This window comes from Chlorocebus sabaeus, chromosome 20 (assembly GCF_047675955.1).
Source record: "Chlorocebus sabaeus isolate Y175 chromosome 20, mChlSab1.0.hap1, whole genome shotgun sequence".
NCBI classification, from domain to species: Eukaryota; Metazoa; Chordata; class Mammalia; order Primates; family Cercopithecidae; genus Chlorocebus; species Chlorocebus sabaeus.
Window position 1 is genome coordinate 127485829 of NC_132923.1, and position 17471 is coordinate 127503299.

General features: G+C 54.8%; 1 protein-coding gene across 3 annotated transcripts in view; it reads right to left on the reverse strand.

Moving 5' to 3' along the window:
- SPSB1 (splA/ryanodine receptor domain and SOCS box containing 1) overlaps positions 1-17471 on the reverse strand; it is a 75629-nt gene that overhangs the window by 12275 nt on the left and 45883 nt on the right. The gene's annotated exons all lie outside the window — the stretch shown is intronic.

Here is a 17471-nt window from a genome sequence, read left to right on the forward strand (position 1 = left end):
AGATGCCTCGTTCCTCTCTGGCCTCACCATCCCCTGGGTCCTTCAGGAGGGAGAACAGGGACTCCGGGTTGGGGGAGAGATCTCACTGCATTGTCTATCCCATCCTCTCCACTGGCAGCCCAGGAAGAATTCTTTTTTTTTTTTTTTTTTTTTGAGACAGAGTCTTGCTCTGTCACCCAGGCTGAAACGCAGTGGCGTGATCTCGGCTCACTGCAACCTCCACCTCCTGAGTTCAAGTGATTCTCCTGCCTCAGCCTCCCGAGTAGCTACGATTACAGGCGTGTGCCACCATGCCTGGCTAATTTTTGTACTTTTAGTAGAGACGGGGTTTCACCATGTTGGCCAGGCTGGTCTTGAACTCCTGACTTCAAGTGATCCACCTGGCCTGGCCTCCCAAAGTGCTGGTCAGGAAGAGTTCTATCCAAGGAGGAGAAGGTAGCAGAAGATTTGAGCCTCGTTCAAGAGAGAAGTTTCTTTCTGCCGTCAAGAACCTCCTTGGCCTCTGGAAGGGACCAGAGAGGCCAGGGAGAGCAGCCTGGTTTGGGGTCAGGCTCCTAGGATCAACCAGGCCAGGGGCAAGGCAGGCTCCTGGCTGAAAACGGTACTAAAGGAGCCTGCGGGGGTGCCTGGGCGGTAGGCCATCGGAGCCTTGGCTGCCGGGAGAGAGTCATGCTGGGTCGCTTGTTACTAGGGTGCCCAAGTAAAGGAGATAAAGAGAACCCAAAGGAACCCGGGGTGGGGGAGGCCGCAGGCTCCCAGACACAGGGAAATCCAGGAATCTCAGAGGGCTGGTCTCCCCGTTCAGTGTGGGACCAGCCAGGCCAGGCTCTGCAGTGGGGCTGGCCTCCAGCTCCCTCTCAGCTGGGAAGAGGCCCCCGGAGACCCTGTCCCCGGGGCGGCCAGGCCGCCAGGAAGTTTGGTCCTGGCAGAACCTTCCCATGTGGGAACACTTGGTGCCCCGACCCCCTTATCTCAGGGGCCAGGTCATGCTTCTCGCCCTCCCCTTTCTGATGTGAGACAGAGGGTTCTTTTTTTTTTTTTTTTTTGAGATGGAGTTTTGCTCTTGTTGCCCAGGCTGGAGTGCAATGGCGCGATCTCATCTCACTGCAACCTCCACTTCCTGGGTTCAAGCGATTCTCCTGCCTCTGCCTCCCAAGTAGCTGGGATCACAGGCGCCCACCACCACACCCAGCTAATTTTTTCTATTTGGTAGAGGCCAGGTGTCACCATGTTGTCCAGGCTGCTCTCGAACCCCTGACCTCAGGTGATTCACCCACCTCGGCCTCCCACAGTGCTGGGATGACAGGCATGAGCCACCGCGCCCAGCCACAGACAGAGGGTTTTGATCTCAGGGGCACGGTCATCTCTTCAGAGACAGGGTAGGACTCCTTGTGTCCAGTGTCTGCAAAACCATTAGAGCGGAGGTGTACCCTCTGCAGCCTGGAGGGCCGCCCTGGTTCCAGAAAGTTCTGTGAATACTGTGACCTCACATCCATGATCTCCCAGGAAAACCCCATTTTCAAGCTCTCAGTTCCATCTCCTCTCCTGGGAGCCACTGGAACCTCTAGGACTCCCTCTATGCTGCTGCAGAGGGGCACCCCGTGGCTTTGGGGTCTGCGCCTCAAGCTGCGGGAGGAGGAGAGAGTTAGGTCTAGTGTGGCGCCAGTGTGGCCTTCCCTGAATTCCCCTCTTCCCCAGCCTCCACAGGAGCATTTTCTGAGCTGTAGGAAGGCCGGGCCGAGATGGCTCTCAAGGTCAGAGCTACAAGGAGTAGGGGTGAAGAAGACAACCCCCATCTCTGTCTGGATACCCCCTCCAGCTTGGTGCCCAGGAACCTCTCCATATTCTCAATTCCGCAGGGTCTTGTGGGCACAGAGGTCAGCTCTCTGGGAGGACGGGGCGCGAACTACTTTCTAAGGGAGCTAGTTCATGTCATGCTTCCTGCAGTGAGCCCCTCCACAGTCCCCCTGCCGCTCAACTGTCGCAGCAGGGAGGACCTTTCTCCTGGGATCTCGTCTGTCATGGAAGATCCGCCCTCTTTCCACGTGTGGGAGCAGGTGGGAAGAGTGGGGAGGAGGCTGGGGGAGGGAGGGGAGGGTGGGAGAGAAAGGTGGCGGGGAGGGGTCCTCTAGCAGGTAACTGAAAATGCTAGGAGGGACCGTAACAGGGAGGTTGAGGGGGGAAGAGGCGAGGAGAGCAATACCTCAGAGGGGGAGAAAGGGTGAAGTGGGGTGAGACGGGGAAGGATGGGGAAGGAGGGGGAGGGAGAGGAGGGAGGGGGAGGGAGCTCTCAGGCTAATAAACCCAGGCCTGAACACACAGAATGCCTGTCTCAGCGAGACCGGAGATCAGTTTTTTCTGAAATGGGCGAGATAGTAAATGCCTGGCTTTGAGGGCCAGACAGTCTCTGCTGTTGTCGCGCAAAAGCAGCCACAGACGGGACATAAATAAACGCGCGTGGCTGAGTTCCAGAAAACTTTATTTATAAGGACAGGCCGGCCTGGGGTCCGCCAGCCAGAGCTTAGACAGGGCCCTGCGTCGACTCCACTTAAGACACAGCCCTGTGGGGCTGGGGCAGGCATTAGCCGGATGGTGGTGCGGGGGGGTCCCTGGAGGCTGGGCCAGCCTCATCCCAGAAACAGCCACCAGAAAAGGGTGGCTTCACCCCGACGTGGGACATCCACTGTCTGTCTGTCCAGGTCTGTTCCACAAGCTCTCCTAGTTCTGAGATGCCATCACCTTAGGTGGCCCAGCAAGTCCTCAACACCAATGCCGGGCTGAGCTCCCTAAACCTAACCTGAACCGCCACCCCTCCACCTCCACCCACCTTCCCCCCACCCCCTCACCCGGGCCCAGGCCTTGGACCACATGGCTGTGAGGGGTGGGGGTCTGTGGGAGGGAGGGCCTGGGAGGAGGGAGGCTGGGGAAAGAGGGTGAGGCGTTTTCCCTGGGCAGGGCAGGGCAGGGCAGGCAGGTAAAGGGCCTGCAGCACTGTGGGGTGACTCCCTCACAAGGGCACCCCAGGGAATGTGGCCCACCCACCCGGCCACTTCTGCCATCTGAGTCACCACCCAGGCGGTCAATCACTGTGGTGGCCCTAGGGCTACTCTTGACTCATCTGTCACCCACCCTGTGTCCAGGCTATGGTTAAAGATGACAGTGCCTTCCCACCTTCCTGTTGTCCACACCTAGCCACCTCCTTGCTGTGCAGGAACACTGAAGCCATCCATCTGTCCTCCTCCTTCTATTTTAAAATGTGGCTGCACAGATCCACCCTTCCTGTGGGTCCCCAGGAGCTGGACTCGCCACCTCCCCTGGAACTACAGCCCGGCGGGCGCTTCCCCAGCCCTGTTTCCTGAAGCTTCCAAGCTCATGCACCGAGACAGTAGCTCCAGCCACCAAGATCCACCCCGAGCTTCTCCAAGCTTCTGCTCACTCATCTGTCACACACTTACCTAAAACTCAGTGGAGACAGTGTTCCAGAGGGGGCTGGCGTCACTGCATTTCCACTTTCATTTATTTCCTAGCCTGTGCTCCATTCACTGAACAAAGATCACTGTTCTCCCGTCTTCCTGGTCACCACATCTGGCCCGACAGAGGGACACTGCCTTTGGGCCAAGACCCAAGGACTTGGAAGGTTGGGTTAGGGCAGACCAAGTTTAAGGCCCCTTCTAAACCAGGGGTCAGCAAACTTCTTCCATAAGGGGCCAGATAGTAACTATTTAAGGCTCTCCAGACAATATGTAAATGAATGGGCATAGGTGTGTTTCAATAAAACTTTATTTACAAAAATAGACAGTGGGCCAGATTTGGCCCAGGAGCTGTAGTTTGCCGACCCCTGTTGTAAACCCATGGAAAACTGCTAATACAATCACCATAATTCCTGGACATGGCGCTCAGGACGGGGGGTGTGTACCACAGGTGCCGAGTGACATTCACAGGTGCCTGGATGGCTCCTGTTAACACTGGACCAAGACGGACATCCCTGGGCCTGGAGGGCATCCAGCACTGGGCACCACACTTCAGGCAGGAGCTGGGAGAACAGTACAGGCCCCCGCTCTGGGACCACCCCCACTTACTGCTGCTCTGAGAAGCAAATGCAGATGTCTAGGCCTTGTGGGGCCCAGCAGCACCAGAGAAGCTTCGGGGCCTGGCATTGCTGAGCAGTTGGTGAGTTTCCAGGAGGTAGGAGGACTCAGCCTTCATCCCCACCCAGGAGGAGCAAAGTACAAGCCACAAAGGGTGTGGCTTGTACTGCCCTGCAGGGCTGGAACAGGAGAGCAGAGGACAGATGTGGCCCTGCTGCTGCCACCACCACCCCCCACACACATGCAAGCACCCATGCCTACATGCACACACGTGTGTACACCCATATGCACACGTGTACACGGTGTGCCTGCACACTGAGAGTAAGGGCAGCAGCTGAGACTAACAGAGGCGTCACAGTTCAGGCAGTGCCCTGGCCGGCGGCGCCTGCTCTCCACTCCCTTAGTGAAAGTTTTTATCCCCAAAAGCACATTCTTGCATTAGCCACCATGTCCCCAGGACTGCACCTGCCTCCTCCTCTGCACAACTGTCTCAGCCAAGCCCCACAACAAACCAGTTCCTGGCCTGTACCCCTCCTGCCCCACCAAACTCTACTCACTCTAAATAATGACAGTTCTCACTGCACGCAGCCCTCAGGCTGCAAGGGTCAGCTGTCGCACGCGGGGGTCCAGTGTCTGGTGCTTCCTGAAGACCAGGCTGTTACCTCATCACAGGCATGAATGCCGTGAGGGTATTTCAACCAGGAGAAAGAGTGTGTGTATGTGTGTGCATGTATGGGCGGTATGCATGTGTGTGTGTGTAGACATGTGAGGCGTGTATGTATCTGTGTGTGTGGTGTGTCTGGATGTGTGTAAATGTGTGTGGTATGTCCTCATGTGTACATATGTGTGTGCTGTGTGTGCGTGCATGTATGTATATGTGTGTGCATGTATGTACATGTATGTCATGTGTCTGCGTGTGTGGAGTGTGTCTGCGTGTATACATCTGTGTGTGCAGGAACTCTAACTGCAGGACCCTCCTCCTCATGGGCGGCAGGGAGCTCACCAGTCACTCTGGGTCAGGAACTCCTAGCAACATTTTCCCATAAGATCAGATTAAAGTAAAGATCAAGAACGGTCAAGAGAGAAAAACAGCCATAAAACGGTGGCTTGGGAGCTCCCGAAAGGACCTTCCTCACACAACTGGCGCAGAGGCCGTGAGTCACGGAGAACAGCTGCATCTCATCTGGGTCGAAGAGCCGATGCTGGTGGCGGATTGTGTGTGACGCGAGTTCCCTGACACTTGCTCAGGACATGTCCTGTGGAGAGCTTCCTCCGGAGGAAGGCAGGCAAGCCGTCCACACACCCACGCTCCTGCACGCCTCGTGTCAGAGATCAGCTGTCAAATCTGACGAGCATCTATGGCGCTGGCACCAAGGCCTCAGCCTCTCGTGCTCCATGTCCCTCAGCCTCGCTGGCTGAGCTCAGCTGGGACAACCCCCTGACCCCACACTCACCTACCCCGAGTCCTGGCCCGGCACAGCTTGGGCCCCATCGTGCCACAAGCAGGTGGGGGGATAAAGGGAGAGGACACGTCACCAATATCAAAGTCAAGCACACGGCGGGAGCGTCTGTCTCATGCATGGGAGGGCTGGGCTGGCGGAAGCAGAGAGGAGTGCAAAACGGGATGGAGGCAGGAACCACCGCCCAGACCCTCAGAGCCAGAGAGCAGCCACCGGCCCTGGAGTCACCGTGGCTTCCCCTGTAGAGGGATACACAGCCTGGAGGAAATTCTGCCTTTCCTACAACACAGTGAAGGCCACTAAAAGCTCTGGAGGAGGGGGAGGGGCTACCTGCAGGGACACAGATGACATGAAGCCCTCGGGCTTGGCTTCAGTGAACTTCTTCCCCCAGCAGGAGGAACACCCCACCACTATACACACACACACACACACACACACACAAATTCTTGCATGAGTGAAAGGGGATGTCCCTTACACCCTTTGAGGGCAAAAGCCCTCAACCCAGTGTCTCCAGAGCAGCCGTGGGACGGGGGTGGGTTGGGGTTCCAGACACCCACCACAGTTGTATGTCTGTACTGGATTTCCCGGCGGCAGCCTGGGCTCTAAGCAGATGAGCTTCCCAAAGCCCCTACTCCCTTGGCCAGCTTTGAACAGCCATTTAAGGTTGTCTGGGTCCAGGGAAGAGGCCATCTTTGGATTTGCTGGGGGCCCCAGACCTTAGTAGGAAGGAAGAAAAGAACCTCGCAAAGCCTCCAGTTTCGTGGGCTCCTCCACGCGGGGGCAGCCAGGTCTGCAGACCCATAGGGAAGAAAGCCTGGAAATGAATGCTGATCCCCAGCAGGTGGAGAGGAGTCAAAAGCATCCCCGAAGTGCACTGTCTGGGAGTCCTAGACCCGGGACAGGTGAAGGGCACCTGTCTTCAGCCTTTAATGATCTAGGGAAGCCATTATCTCTGAAGGCCGAGGCAGCCTGGAGTGGTAGGAGAGGCAAGGCAGGCCCCTGTGGTCGGAGAGTGCCTTCTGGATACAGCCACAGTTTGCTTTCATTATGCATGGCACAGAAGAATGTGACGCTAGACACAGCACTACCACCGAGACAGGAGCGACACAGTGCTGTGGCATGCACAGGGTTAAAAACAGTTGCCGTGGTGGCTCATGCCTGTCATCCCAGCACGGTGGGAGGCCGAGGTGGGTGAATCACCTGAGGTCAGAAGTTTGACACCAGTCTGGCCAACGTGGTGAAACCCCATCTCTACTAAAAAATACAAAAATTAACTGGGCATAGTGGTGGGTGCCTGTAATCCCAGCTACTCGGGAGGCTGAGGCAGAAGAATCGCTTGAACCCAGGAGGCTGAGGTTGCAGTGAGCCGAGATCGTGCCACTGCACTCGAACCTGGGTGACAGAGCGAGATTCTGTTAAAAAAAAAAAAAGTTGCAGGACTGCAAAGGATGTGGGGAAAGGACATTCCTCCACAGCGTGGGTGTGTGTTGAAGGGGGACAGACCCTGAACTGGGGCAGCCTTCAGGTGTGCAGATGCAACGAGGCAGTCCCTGTCCTGTCCACGTGCGAAACGTCCAACAATCACCCAGGGCTCTTGTCTACCAAACCCTACAGGCCTGCACAGGGGCATGAGGATGAAGATGCTGGGGACAGCATGAGTCCCACCTCGTCCACAGCATGGAGCTCCATGCAGCCCCTCCAAAGTGGTGACGCAACAGAAAATGTAACGCGATGCTGTCACATTTTTAAAAGCAAATCGCAGAACAATACGCAGATCATGATGCCGTTTCTGAAAGAACAGAATTTTAAAAGATTCTCTCTGTGCACATTTATCTGTAGGTACAGAGAAAGGTCTAGAAGGATAAACATCAAACCTTTCACAACGGTTAATGCTGGTGGGTGGGAGGGAAAAAACGCTTTGAATTGAATTTTTTAAAATGCATGTATTCCTTTTGAAACTAAAAGGATGTTTAAGCACACAAAAGAGAATCAAAGGCTGAGAAACAATGATTTCACGCACTCCGTTTGCAAGAACAAGTTATCCCCAAAGCAATTCCTACAGGTTCTGCACCTGTGTTGCTTTTATAAAGCAAGCACAGCGTAATGTGTAGGCACTATTGTCCTGAAGGCTTCTTCCATGAAGGTATGTGTTAAGGATCCATAACTGGCAGAAGGGCATTTAAAATGCTTTTTTTCCTTTTAAAGAGACAGGGTCTCGCTATGTTGCCCAGGCTGCTCTCTAACTACTAGGCTCAAGCCATTCTCCTGCCTTGGCCACCCAAAGTGCTCAGATAACAGGTGTGAGCCACCATGCCCAGCCTGGCAGAAGGGTATTTAAATAAAGGATGAGAATCCTGGGGAAGCTTTGAGGCCATGCCAAAGAGGGACATTATGTCTACAGCGATCTAACCCAAGACTTCCGGTTATACTGCTTCAAAATTACAGATTTGGATTAGCCCAGTAAAAATGGGGCAGCTATCTCTCTCTACTGACCCAGAACACAAGAAGAGAACAGCTGGTCTGTCCCCGTACCCAGCCAGGTGGCAGCTGCACAGCGGCTGTGCACGTGGCAAAGGCCAGGTGAGGCAGCCCCATCCGAAACACTGGTGGCTGTTCCAGCCCCGACAGACCCACTCCAGGGAAGGGGAGGGGAGGAGGAATGAGGCTCTGAGAGCAGACCCTGGGAGTGGCTGAGACAGGCCAGACTGCACAGCACCTGCCTGCAACCCCCCAGTGGCATTTCAATTAAAGCCACAACCCTGCAGACCCCACCTTCCCCCAAAATGCTTTCAGATCAATTGTCCCAGAGCCTCGCTTCCACTAAAAATTACCTGTTCGTGGTGGTGTTTAGGAAGTGGTCTGTTGAAGGAGCGGCTACACCCTCTTTTGGGGATGTAGCCAACGCGACTGGGGACAAACGGACAGAAAGGGCAGGTAAGGGATGCACAGAGGTGGGTCGGTCACCAGGGAGTGGCAGACACTCACGCTCCTCCTTACGCCCGGTTCCCCCCCAGTGTCTAACCCCAGAACAGTGAGACCATTGTTTTGCCCCAAGATGGGGAAAGAATGAAATTCAGGATGTGGAACAAGGTGACCTATTCATAAAGCCTCCTTTCACCTGAAGATCACGTAACTTCCCTCCCTCTGCCACCCGTCTCACACACCAGTGGTGGCAGCCCAGGATTCTGCAAGAGAAACATGCCCCGAGCAACCTGCTATTTTATCAGAATGAACCTCTGCAGCCTGGCTCAGCCACTGCCTGGGCTCTGCCTGCTCACTGGGCTCCTGTGCTCCCTCCAGCATCCTGAACATGAGTGGCAGGGACACTCTTGGTAGTGGAAGGGCTCAGGGAATGCTCCGTGCTGGCTGGGCCACGGAGCCCCTGGCAAAGGGGCCACCGCCAGCAGGGCTTGTGACACGTGGTTACCACCCTCCACCCCTCACCCTACCAACCACCAACTTGAGGAGGGACCCCTCAAACAGGGATATAAAAATAAGTCTGTGCCCCTAGAAGCAACAGGATCCTTCTGGAAAGTTCTGACAAGTGATTTTGGAGAGAAAATCCCACACGGTCCAGAGCTCTAGCCCCTGACCTCAAAAGACCCAAAATGCACCTGCTGTAAACGCCTATGGAAGGGCCCAGATGACTCACAGCACTTTCAGAGGGCTCGAATCAGTGGAGCCACGGCCTGGGAAACCAGCGTGATATTCATACAGAGACTGAAAATTACAATAAATCGCAGCTGTAGCCTAGGCAGGGTGACGAGGACAACGAACTGTGCCTGGTGCAGACGAGAAGCCAGTTCTTGGAGGGACCCCAGGGACAAACAGCAACCTTCCCGAAAGGTGACCCAGATAGCAGCAGACATGCTGTCCCACGGCAACGGGAATAAAACGGAGACTATGGACCACCAACACTGCCTGGCCTCGGGGGTCACACACTGGGTCCACCTGGTTCACACAGGCGGTGGGGTGCCCCAAAGAGTAGAGGCAGAAAGCCAGGGCCAACAGCAGCCCCACGGCCATCTCCAAGAAAAGAGCCACCAACAGGATACCCATGGGACAGGCTCAGAGACCTGGTGCTCCTCGCCCTCTGATCCCTGGCAGCTCCCCAGAAGGCAGGAGACAGGAGCTCGAGGCAGGGTGGATCCGGTGGGCCCAGTGACTCCCAGGAGGGGGCTCTGCAGAGAAGCTGGTTCTCTGGAAGGGCCTTGCTCCGGCCTAGCCTCCCGAGGGACTCCAGAGCTCAGGGTTGCCTGGCTGAGAGGAGGAGGCTGGAGTGCATCCAAAGTCTGCCACTTCCCCCCAACAAGGCAGTCTCCTGGACACAGGGGATCCAACCAAACCCAGGCTTTCAGGGTGCCAAGGCCTGAATGGGAGGCGGTGACACACTGACCTCTCTCTATGGGATGTGCCAGCTGGCAAAGGTCACCTCTGGGTGTGGTCCTTGGGTCACCCTCATGTCCCTCCAGGGATAATAAGCAGCAGGGTGACCAGGAAGGGGCTGGGGAGAGGATCTGAGGACTCAGGAAGCATCAACCCAGAGAAATTTCAGGGGTCATCACCCAGCCTACGTGAGAGTCAGGGGGCCGGGCATCCACGCGTTCCCCCCTGAGGCCCAGGTGGCTGCCCTCAAACCACCTGGGGGAATAGGAAGGGCAATGTTCATGATTTCACCACAGAATCGCCTAACTAAAGCTCCAGGCACAAAGTAGGAGCTTCATACATGCCGCTCCCTGCCCTCCCCTTGCCGCCTCTCAACACCTGAGGCTATCGGGGGATACCTGATAGCTTGGAATCTTGAATGCCAAGTGCAGGAGAGCACTCAGCCGGGGAATGCCATGGCAGGTGCTGGTCCTACAGCTCACAGGGGTGACCCAAGTTGCTTGGCCCCGTCACCAGACCCACAGGCCTCCCTCTATCTGGCAGTGAGGAAAACAGGAAAGGCCCTGTTTTACAGGAGTAGTTCTCAAAGTGGGGTCTCAACCCACAACATCAGTCAGCATCACCTGGGAACTCAGAGATGCAAATTCCTGACCCCGTTAGACTTTCTGGATCAGAAACTCCGTGGGGTTGCCTGCATTCTAGAGCCCTCCAGGGGACTATGATGAGGCCAGAGATTGAGAACCAACGGTTTCAAGGAATGATGGCTCAACAGTTTAGAATCTCAGATCTCTATTAAATGAAAACTATCAGGATTACACTTGTACCAGAATTTTAAAAAACTTATCTTGATATGAAATATTTCAAATGTTAGACATTCTCATAAGAAATCTCAATACAGAAATGTAAAAAGCATAAAGTGTTTCCTCTCACACACTGCCCAGGGAAGCACAGAGGTGTGTCCTTCTAGAACATTCTGGTGCATATCAGAATAGTCTATTTACAGCAAAAGATCACACTGCAGATATGAATCCACAGTTTGCTTTTTCCATCATAATATATTAGCTCCTCCATCAATTTTATGTTAGTGGCTACATAATATCCTATTATGTGCTATTATAATTTTGGTGACATTCCCTCCTAGATGGACATCTAGGCTGTTTGCTGTAATCACGGTCATGTGTGGGGAGTTAATTATTTCTCCATAACAGGATGGCCTTAGAGCAGCTTCTTTTAATTTAGTTCACGGCCACCTCTCCTCTTACCGCTCTCAAAATCTTGGACCTCGGGACCATCCGCCCCACCATCCACTTTTAGAAGAAAATCAAGTGTCCAAGCAACCCACCTCCAGGTTCCTGATCTTTGCAACTGACTGAGGCAAGCCCAGGGAGGTGGGGAGTGTCTGTGGAGATAGCTGGACTGGAGGTTTCTCAACTGGACCTTGACTGGATCTTGGCCAATGAACCTGAGAGGATTCTAAAAGGACTTAGGCTATGCGCCTCCTTGTGCAACCCAATCACCATTTCCCGTGTGGGATTTCACGGAACTGAGCAGGATGCCAATGGAGGGGTAAATCCCGGGGCCTCCCAGGCAGGTGGTGAATAAAAACAGGACTTCAACATACTTTTCAGGCCACAGTAACCTTCGGGCACTTCCTCTTATATGCCAGAGGTCTCCCTCCTCCAATTCCATCAACCTGGAACACATGGGTCAACACTCAAGAGGGGAGGGTCCCAGCAAGTTCAAAGGCAGTGAATAAATTCATCCTCAACTTCCCAGGCAAGTAGAAAGGCCTGGGGGCCAGAATGGCATGGCACCAGCTCGTCACATATAGGATAAGGCAAGGAGTATGGAAGTGCCTCCCCAGCTAAAATGCTAATGGGGGCTGGGTGTGGTGGCTCACACCTATAATCCCAGCACTTTGGGAGGCTGGGGTGGACAGATCTCTTGAGCCCAGGAGTTCAAGACCAGCCTGGATAACATAGGGAAACCTTGTCTCTACAAAAAACACAAAAATTAGCTGGGTGTAGTGGTACACGCCTATAGTCTCAGCTACTTGGGAGGCTGAGGTGGGAGGATTGCTTGAGTCCAGAAGGTTGAGGCTGCAGTGAGCCAAGACTGCGCCACTGCACTCCAGCCTAGGCAACAAAGTGAGACTCTGTCTCAAAAAAACAAAAAACAAAAAACCTGCTAATGGGAAGGATCTCTGTACAAGAGGGTGAGGGAAAAGGTTTCCTATGTCAAGTGAAAAAAGGGTCATAACTGCATCTGCCCTGAGACTAAAACCTAGAAAAAACTGTATTGGCATCCCCAGGAAAGAGGTAGAAAGGAGCCTGGAGAAATGAAAATGTCGCTGTGTTTAGAGTGATGAGCTTATGAGTTCCCTCCCTTTTAAATTTCTTTACTGTTGTTTTGTTACTGTTGCATAAACATAAATGGATGAGCCCGAATGTCCATCGATGGATGCATGGATAAACAAATTGTGGTATACACATTCAGTGGAATATTATTCAGCCATAAAAGTACTAGTGCATGCTACAGTGTGAATGAACCCCAAAAACTTTAGATTAATGTGAAGGAAGCCAGATATTAAAGGCCACACATTGTATGATTCCCTTTTGATGAAATGACCAGGATAGGCAAATCCATAGAAACAGAAAGCAGACTGGTGCTTGCCTGGGGCCAGGAAGCAGGGGGACGGGAAGTGGCAGAGGTCTCTTTTAGGGGTGATCAAACTCTTTCGGGACTCGAGCCTCTTTTAGGGGTGATCAGACTGTTCTGGGACAAGACAGAGGTGGTAATATACCATATTGTGAATGCACTGAATGCCACCGAATTGTACTCTGAAAAAGATGAATGTTAGGTGAATTTCAGCTCAATTAAAAAAAAAAAAACCATAAATGGATGAAAAATGTCCACCTCTCCAAGATCCACACGGACAGGGGGTGGGTGTGGATGGGGGTGCAGGGCAGAGAGAGGCACAGAGCTTACAGAGACCTGGCTGGTTGGACTGGGCTTATTAGCCCAGAGTTACACAAAAGGATACCCTTAATGACGCTCAGATGTGGGGAGTAAAGAGCCTTTGAGAGCAGAATTGCTGCAGGCCAGGCCTCTGCCCCTCCCCTTTCTGTTCTCCAAAGGAAAAAGTGCAGTGCTGTGGTTTGGCAGCCCTTGCTGCCCCGAGACAGCACCTGTAGATCGAGTTTCTCCGGAGGAGTTCGGGATGCGTGCCTGCATCTCCACCCCTGGGCCCAAACTGTGGTCTGGGGAGGGGATGACCCTGCAGGCTGGCGGGGGATGAGGACACGGGAGAACCGATGTCAGGGTGATCCCTACCCTGGGAACAAGGCAGGATGAGGCAGGAGAGGAACGTTTGGATTCCTAGGCGCCTACTTTCTCACTGAGCAGGTCGACACCCTGAGGCAGCTCCAAACTGGCAAAGGCCCTACCTTCTGCTATCAGGGAATCACCCAGCCCCCGGGATCCTCCGTGCTCTCCCACGGATGATGCTGGAGCCTGACCACCACTATCAGCTGTACCATGGAGCGTCTGCCCACAGCTAGGGGTGCCCCAGGCTGATCACAGGGTCTGTGGACTTGTCACTATGCAAACTTCTTCTCATGGGCTGCATTTCTTCATTCTCAGGTGGAGGGATCATCACTCACAGGCCTGGCACAGCCGTGCCCACGGATCCTCTCCTGGCCAGGCTAGCTCACACGGAACATGGGAAGCCGGCTGAGAACTCGACCATCCAAGGCCTGTGCGCTGAGTCACTTGCTCACCCATCCCACAAGTATCTGTTAAGCCCCTAAGACAGGTTAGAATGAGCTTTTCAAGACCTTGCTTTGTTTCTCAGTCCCTAAGTGCCTCAACAAGGTGGCTAATTAAAAAACACAGGCCAACTAGGCTGGGCACGGCAGCTCACACCTGTAATACCAGCACTTTGGGAGGCTGAGGCGGGCGGATCACCTGAGGTCGGGAGTTTGAGACCAGCCTGACCAACATGGAGAAACCCCATCTCTACTAAAAATACAAAATTAGCCGGACGTGGTGGTGCACGCCTGTAATTCCAGCTACTTGGGAGGCTGAGGCAGGAGAAACGCTTGAACTCGGGAGGTGCAGGTTGCAGTGAGCTGAGACTGCACCATTGCACTTCAGTCTGGGCAACAAGAATGAAACTCTGTCTCAAAAAAACAAACAAACAAAAACAAAAACAAAAACACAGGCCAACGTGGTTAGTGTTCAGGAAGGGAGAACAGGCCTTCCCCTGAACTGCTAGAAAACATCTTCCCCAAGGGGAAACTGGAAGGAACAAACAACATGGACAAGATGTCACCGGCAGAAGTGACCCAACCTGAGAGATGGTCTGGCAATGTTCAGCTGGTGAACAGTGGGAAAACACCCAAGTCCAAATAATGTGCCTCAGGGCTGGAATTCATTCCAAAAGTATTAAGCACCTACTGGATACACAGAACAGGCAGAACTTGCTGCCCTCAGGGAGCTTACTGTCTAGTGGGGGGAGGCAGGCAACATCCAATCATTTGAACAATGAGTGCAAAAGCTTCAGGGGAAGGGGCTGCTGGCGGTGGTTCTGCCCGCCTCTCCGAACTCTCCCCCAGTGACTCCCCCATGCCCTTGGGAAGCGGTGGCAGCTTGGGCATAGGTCTGCAGTGTACTGGTGGGGAGGGGTCTGTGCGCCCTGCTTCTCTGTTCTGAGGCCAGAGGGCCAGGACCTAAGCACTGCGGGAAGTTTCTCAGAAAAGTAACCTGGATCTGGGGTGTGCCTATTCCATTTATCACATTTTGAAAACACAAGGGGAAAAAAGGGGAACTGGAAAAAAGGGAAATTGGCCCAATATCCATTGAATGGGCTAGTCCAGGACAGCAATCACCGCCGGAGGAGGAAGAGACAAGAACAGAGGCACTTGCTTGTCCTGGCAGAGTCAGCCCAGTGTTGGAAACTGAAGCCCAGGACTGGCCTTTTGAGCTAGACAGTCTTCTCCCATTCCCACTCTGCCTCCCCGCACCATGGCCAGGTACACATGAGGACTACAAATGTGCATTTCATGTGCTCGCCTTGCTGGGCAGAGCTGCTCTGCGACATCAGACAGGGTGCCTTGAGAAAGGTATTTCCTCTGCGAGCTGGACTTTCCATAAAATAAAAAACAGCAGCATGTTACCTTTGCAGGCAGAGGGGCGAGCAGGGGACGGTTGCGTCCCACGCCCCTCCGTGGCAGGGAAGGCCAGCCACATCACAGCACAGGCAGCTCAGACCACAGACCCAGGTGCTGTGGGGACCCTCCCCAGCCCCACAGGCTGCCGTCTTCCCGCCAGGCGTGGAGTTTCCACAGCTGGAGGAGGACCAACGTCCTCTGCGCCGAACACACTAACTATTTCTAACATGGTCCCAAGTTTCCGTTCCCATATCAAAAGCGCCTCTTTTCTGCTGAGGCAGCAAGACCTGCCAACAAAACAAGCCGCTGGGACCCACGTTTTCATAACACGACGCCTTGCCTTGAAATGCACTACAGTGAATCACTGAGGTTTAATTGTGTCGGCAGCTGGGCTGGTGGCAGGAATCCGTGTGAAAGTTAGACCGCGGGCTCGGGCCAGTCCCCAAACACCAGTGTCCCTGCCCTCCCCACCAGGCCCCTCCTCTGCTGATTGACAGCACCCCTTCTCTAGGCCCCCAAATGGAAAACCAGACAGGAGTGAGAGCCTGCCCAAGGAGAGTCTGTCTCCTTTCTTGAGAACAGTTCCTGTAGGGGCGAGGGAACTGGTCACGCTGTGTGCCCTGCACCCGGTGACCCTAGGGCAGCCCACAGACCATAAGCCAGGAGCTTGCTGGAAATGCAGTCTCGGGCTACCACCCCTGAATGGCACTGGCCCCAGACCTCCGGGTGACCCGCGTGCCCAGCTGGTTCAGCGCTGTCGGTGGGAGTCCTCCCGAGGTGGGAGACTGGAGGAAACACACATGAGAAGGAAAAGGCGGAGGGGCTTCCATCCTTCTCCAAGTCAATCCTAAAATACAACTGACCTGAACCAGCCACATCTAGAGGCCGACCTGTGCCACGGAAGGAGCAGGCAGCATCCCCTGTCCTGCCGCCAGGTCCACAAGAATGGGGGGCGGGGCACATAAACAGGCTGCGATCCCCTTGCCCAGACCCTGTAGAAGCTGTCAATCACTCAGGGTCTGGGAAGACAGAGGTCAGGGCAACCCTGCTGGAGGCCCCTCCCCTCCTCACAGGCTCCCCACTCTCCACCCTCCAAGCCCCTGACAGGCCCTCTCAACTTCTCCAACGGTCCCTTAGACACGAGTGGCCACACCAGCCCTGCTAGTTCTTAAGAACCACATGAGTTATAACGACGTGCTTTTCACTTCAAACAACCCCACCTGACAGGAACCCCATCTGTGTGGGATCTTCCAGCGCCCCCTTCTCCACGGAGCCTTCCCTGGTTAGCCTCCACTGCCGCCGTCTCAGAGCACCTCTCCTTTGGCTCCAAACTCGCCCCAGAATTATCTCAGGACCCTGGGTCCTGCCAGAACGTGGCCTGGCGGTCAGTCATGGCCCTGAGTCCTAGTTGAAGTCCGCGTCCCACCCGAGACCACCCACATGTGGCTGGCCAGTGAGCGTTCTCACGGTGTCCCAGATACCTACTGGGGGATCTGGAGTTCTGGAATGTTCCAGGCAAGTGCCTGGGAAAAGACCCAGGAAAAAAGCCCCACAGGTCCTCACCACTGGGGGAAAAATGACAGAAGAGGGGTGAGGGCAGCACCTCCAGAGCCCCCGCAGTAGGGGGGCCTCCCTGCTGTGTCCCCAGGCCTGCCTTGCCTGGGCTGGGTCAGCCCTGGCCCGAGCAAGCTCCACCGTCTCCAAGGGGAAGCGGCCCTTGGTTACCACTGGCCTGGAGAACCAGAAGGCAAAACAAACACTGGAGGCCGCTCCCGGGCCCAGACGCGCTCCTCACTGCTGGGAACAATTACAAGGTAATCAGCCAGGTTTTCCAGAGTTCTCCAGAATGGGGCCAGGGTGTCCACACTCCTGTCCTGCGGCTGCTGCGCCCTCCCCAAGACCCGGAGACCCCCTCGTCCCATTCAGGAAAGCACAGCAGAGCAAGGCGGGTGTCCCTGAGGACGCTGGGGCGAAGGCGGAATTGTGGCCCGCGCCACCCATGTTTCACAGCCATGAAGTCACATGGGGGAAGTGACGCCCCCCTCAGACCTCAAAAGGTGGCACTGAAGACCCCAGCCCTGCCTGCAGGGCCAGACTCAAAGGTGAAGCCGGTACAGTTCCCTTCCCAGACCCTTTTCCAGCCGTGGCCAACTCTCTGGTTCCCAGGCAACTTGTCCTGAAATGAACAGAAACTCACAAGCAAAAGAGAAAGTACACTTCCTCCTGGGAGAGGCCAGGGCTGGCAGGAGAGTGGCCAGGGCAGCATCTGGCTGTGCCCCCTGCCCTCCCCAGCAAGTGCTGTCCTGGGGGGCCTTAGGTGCAGTGACCCCCACAAGTGCTGTCCTGGGGGGCCTTAGGCGCAGCCA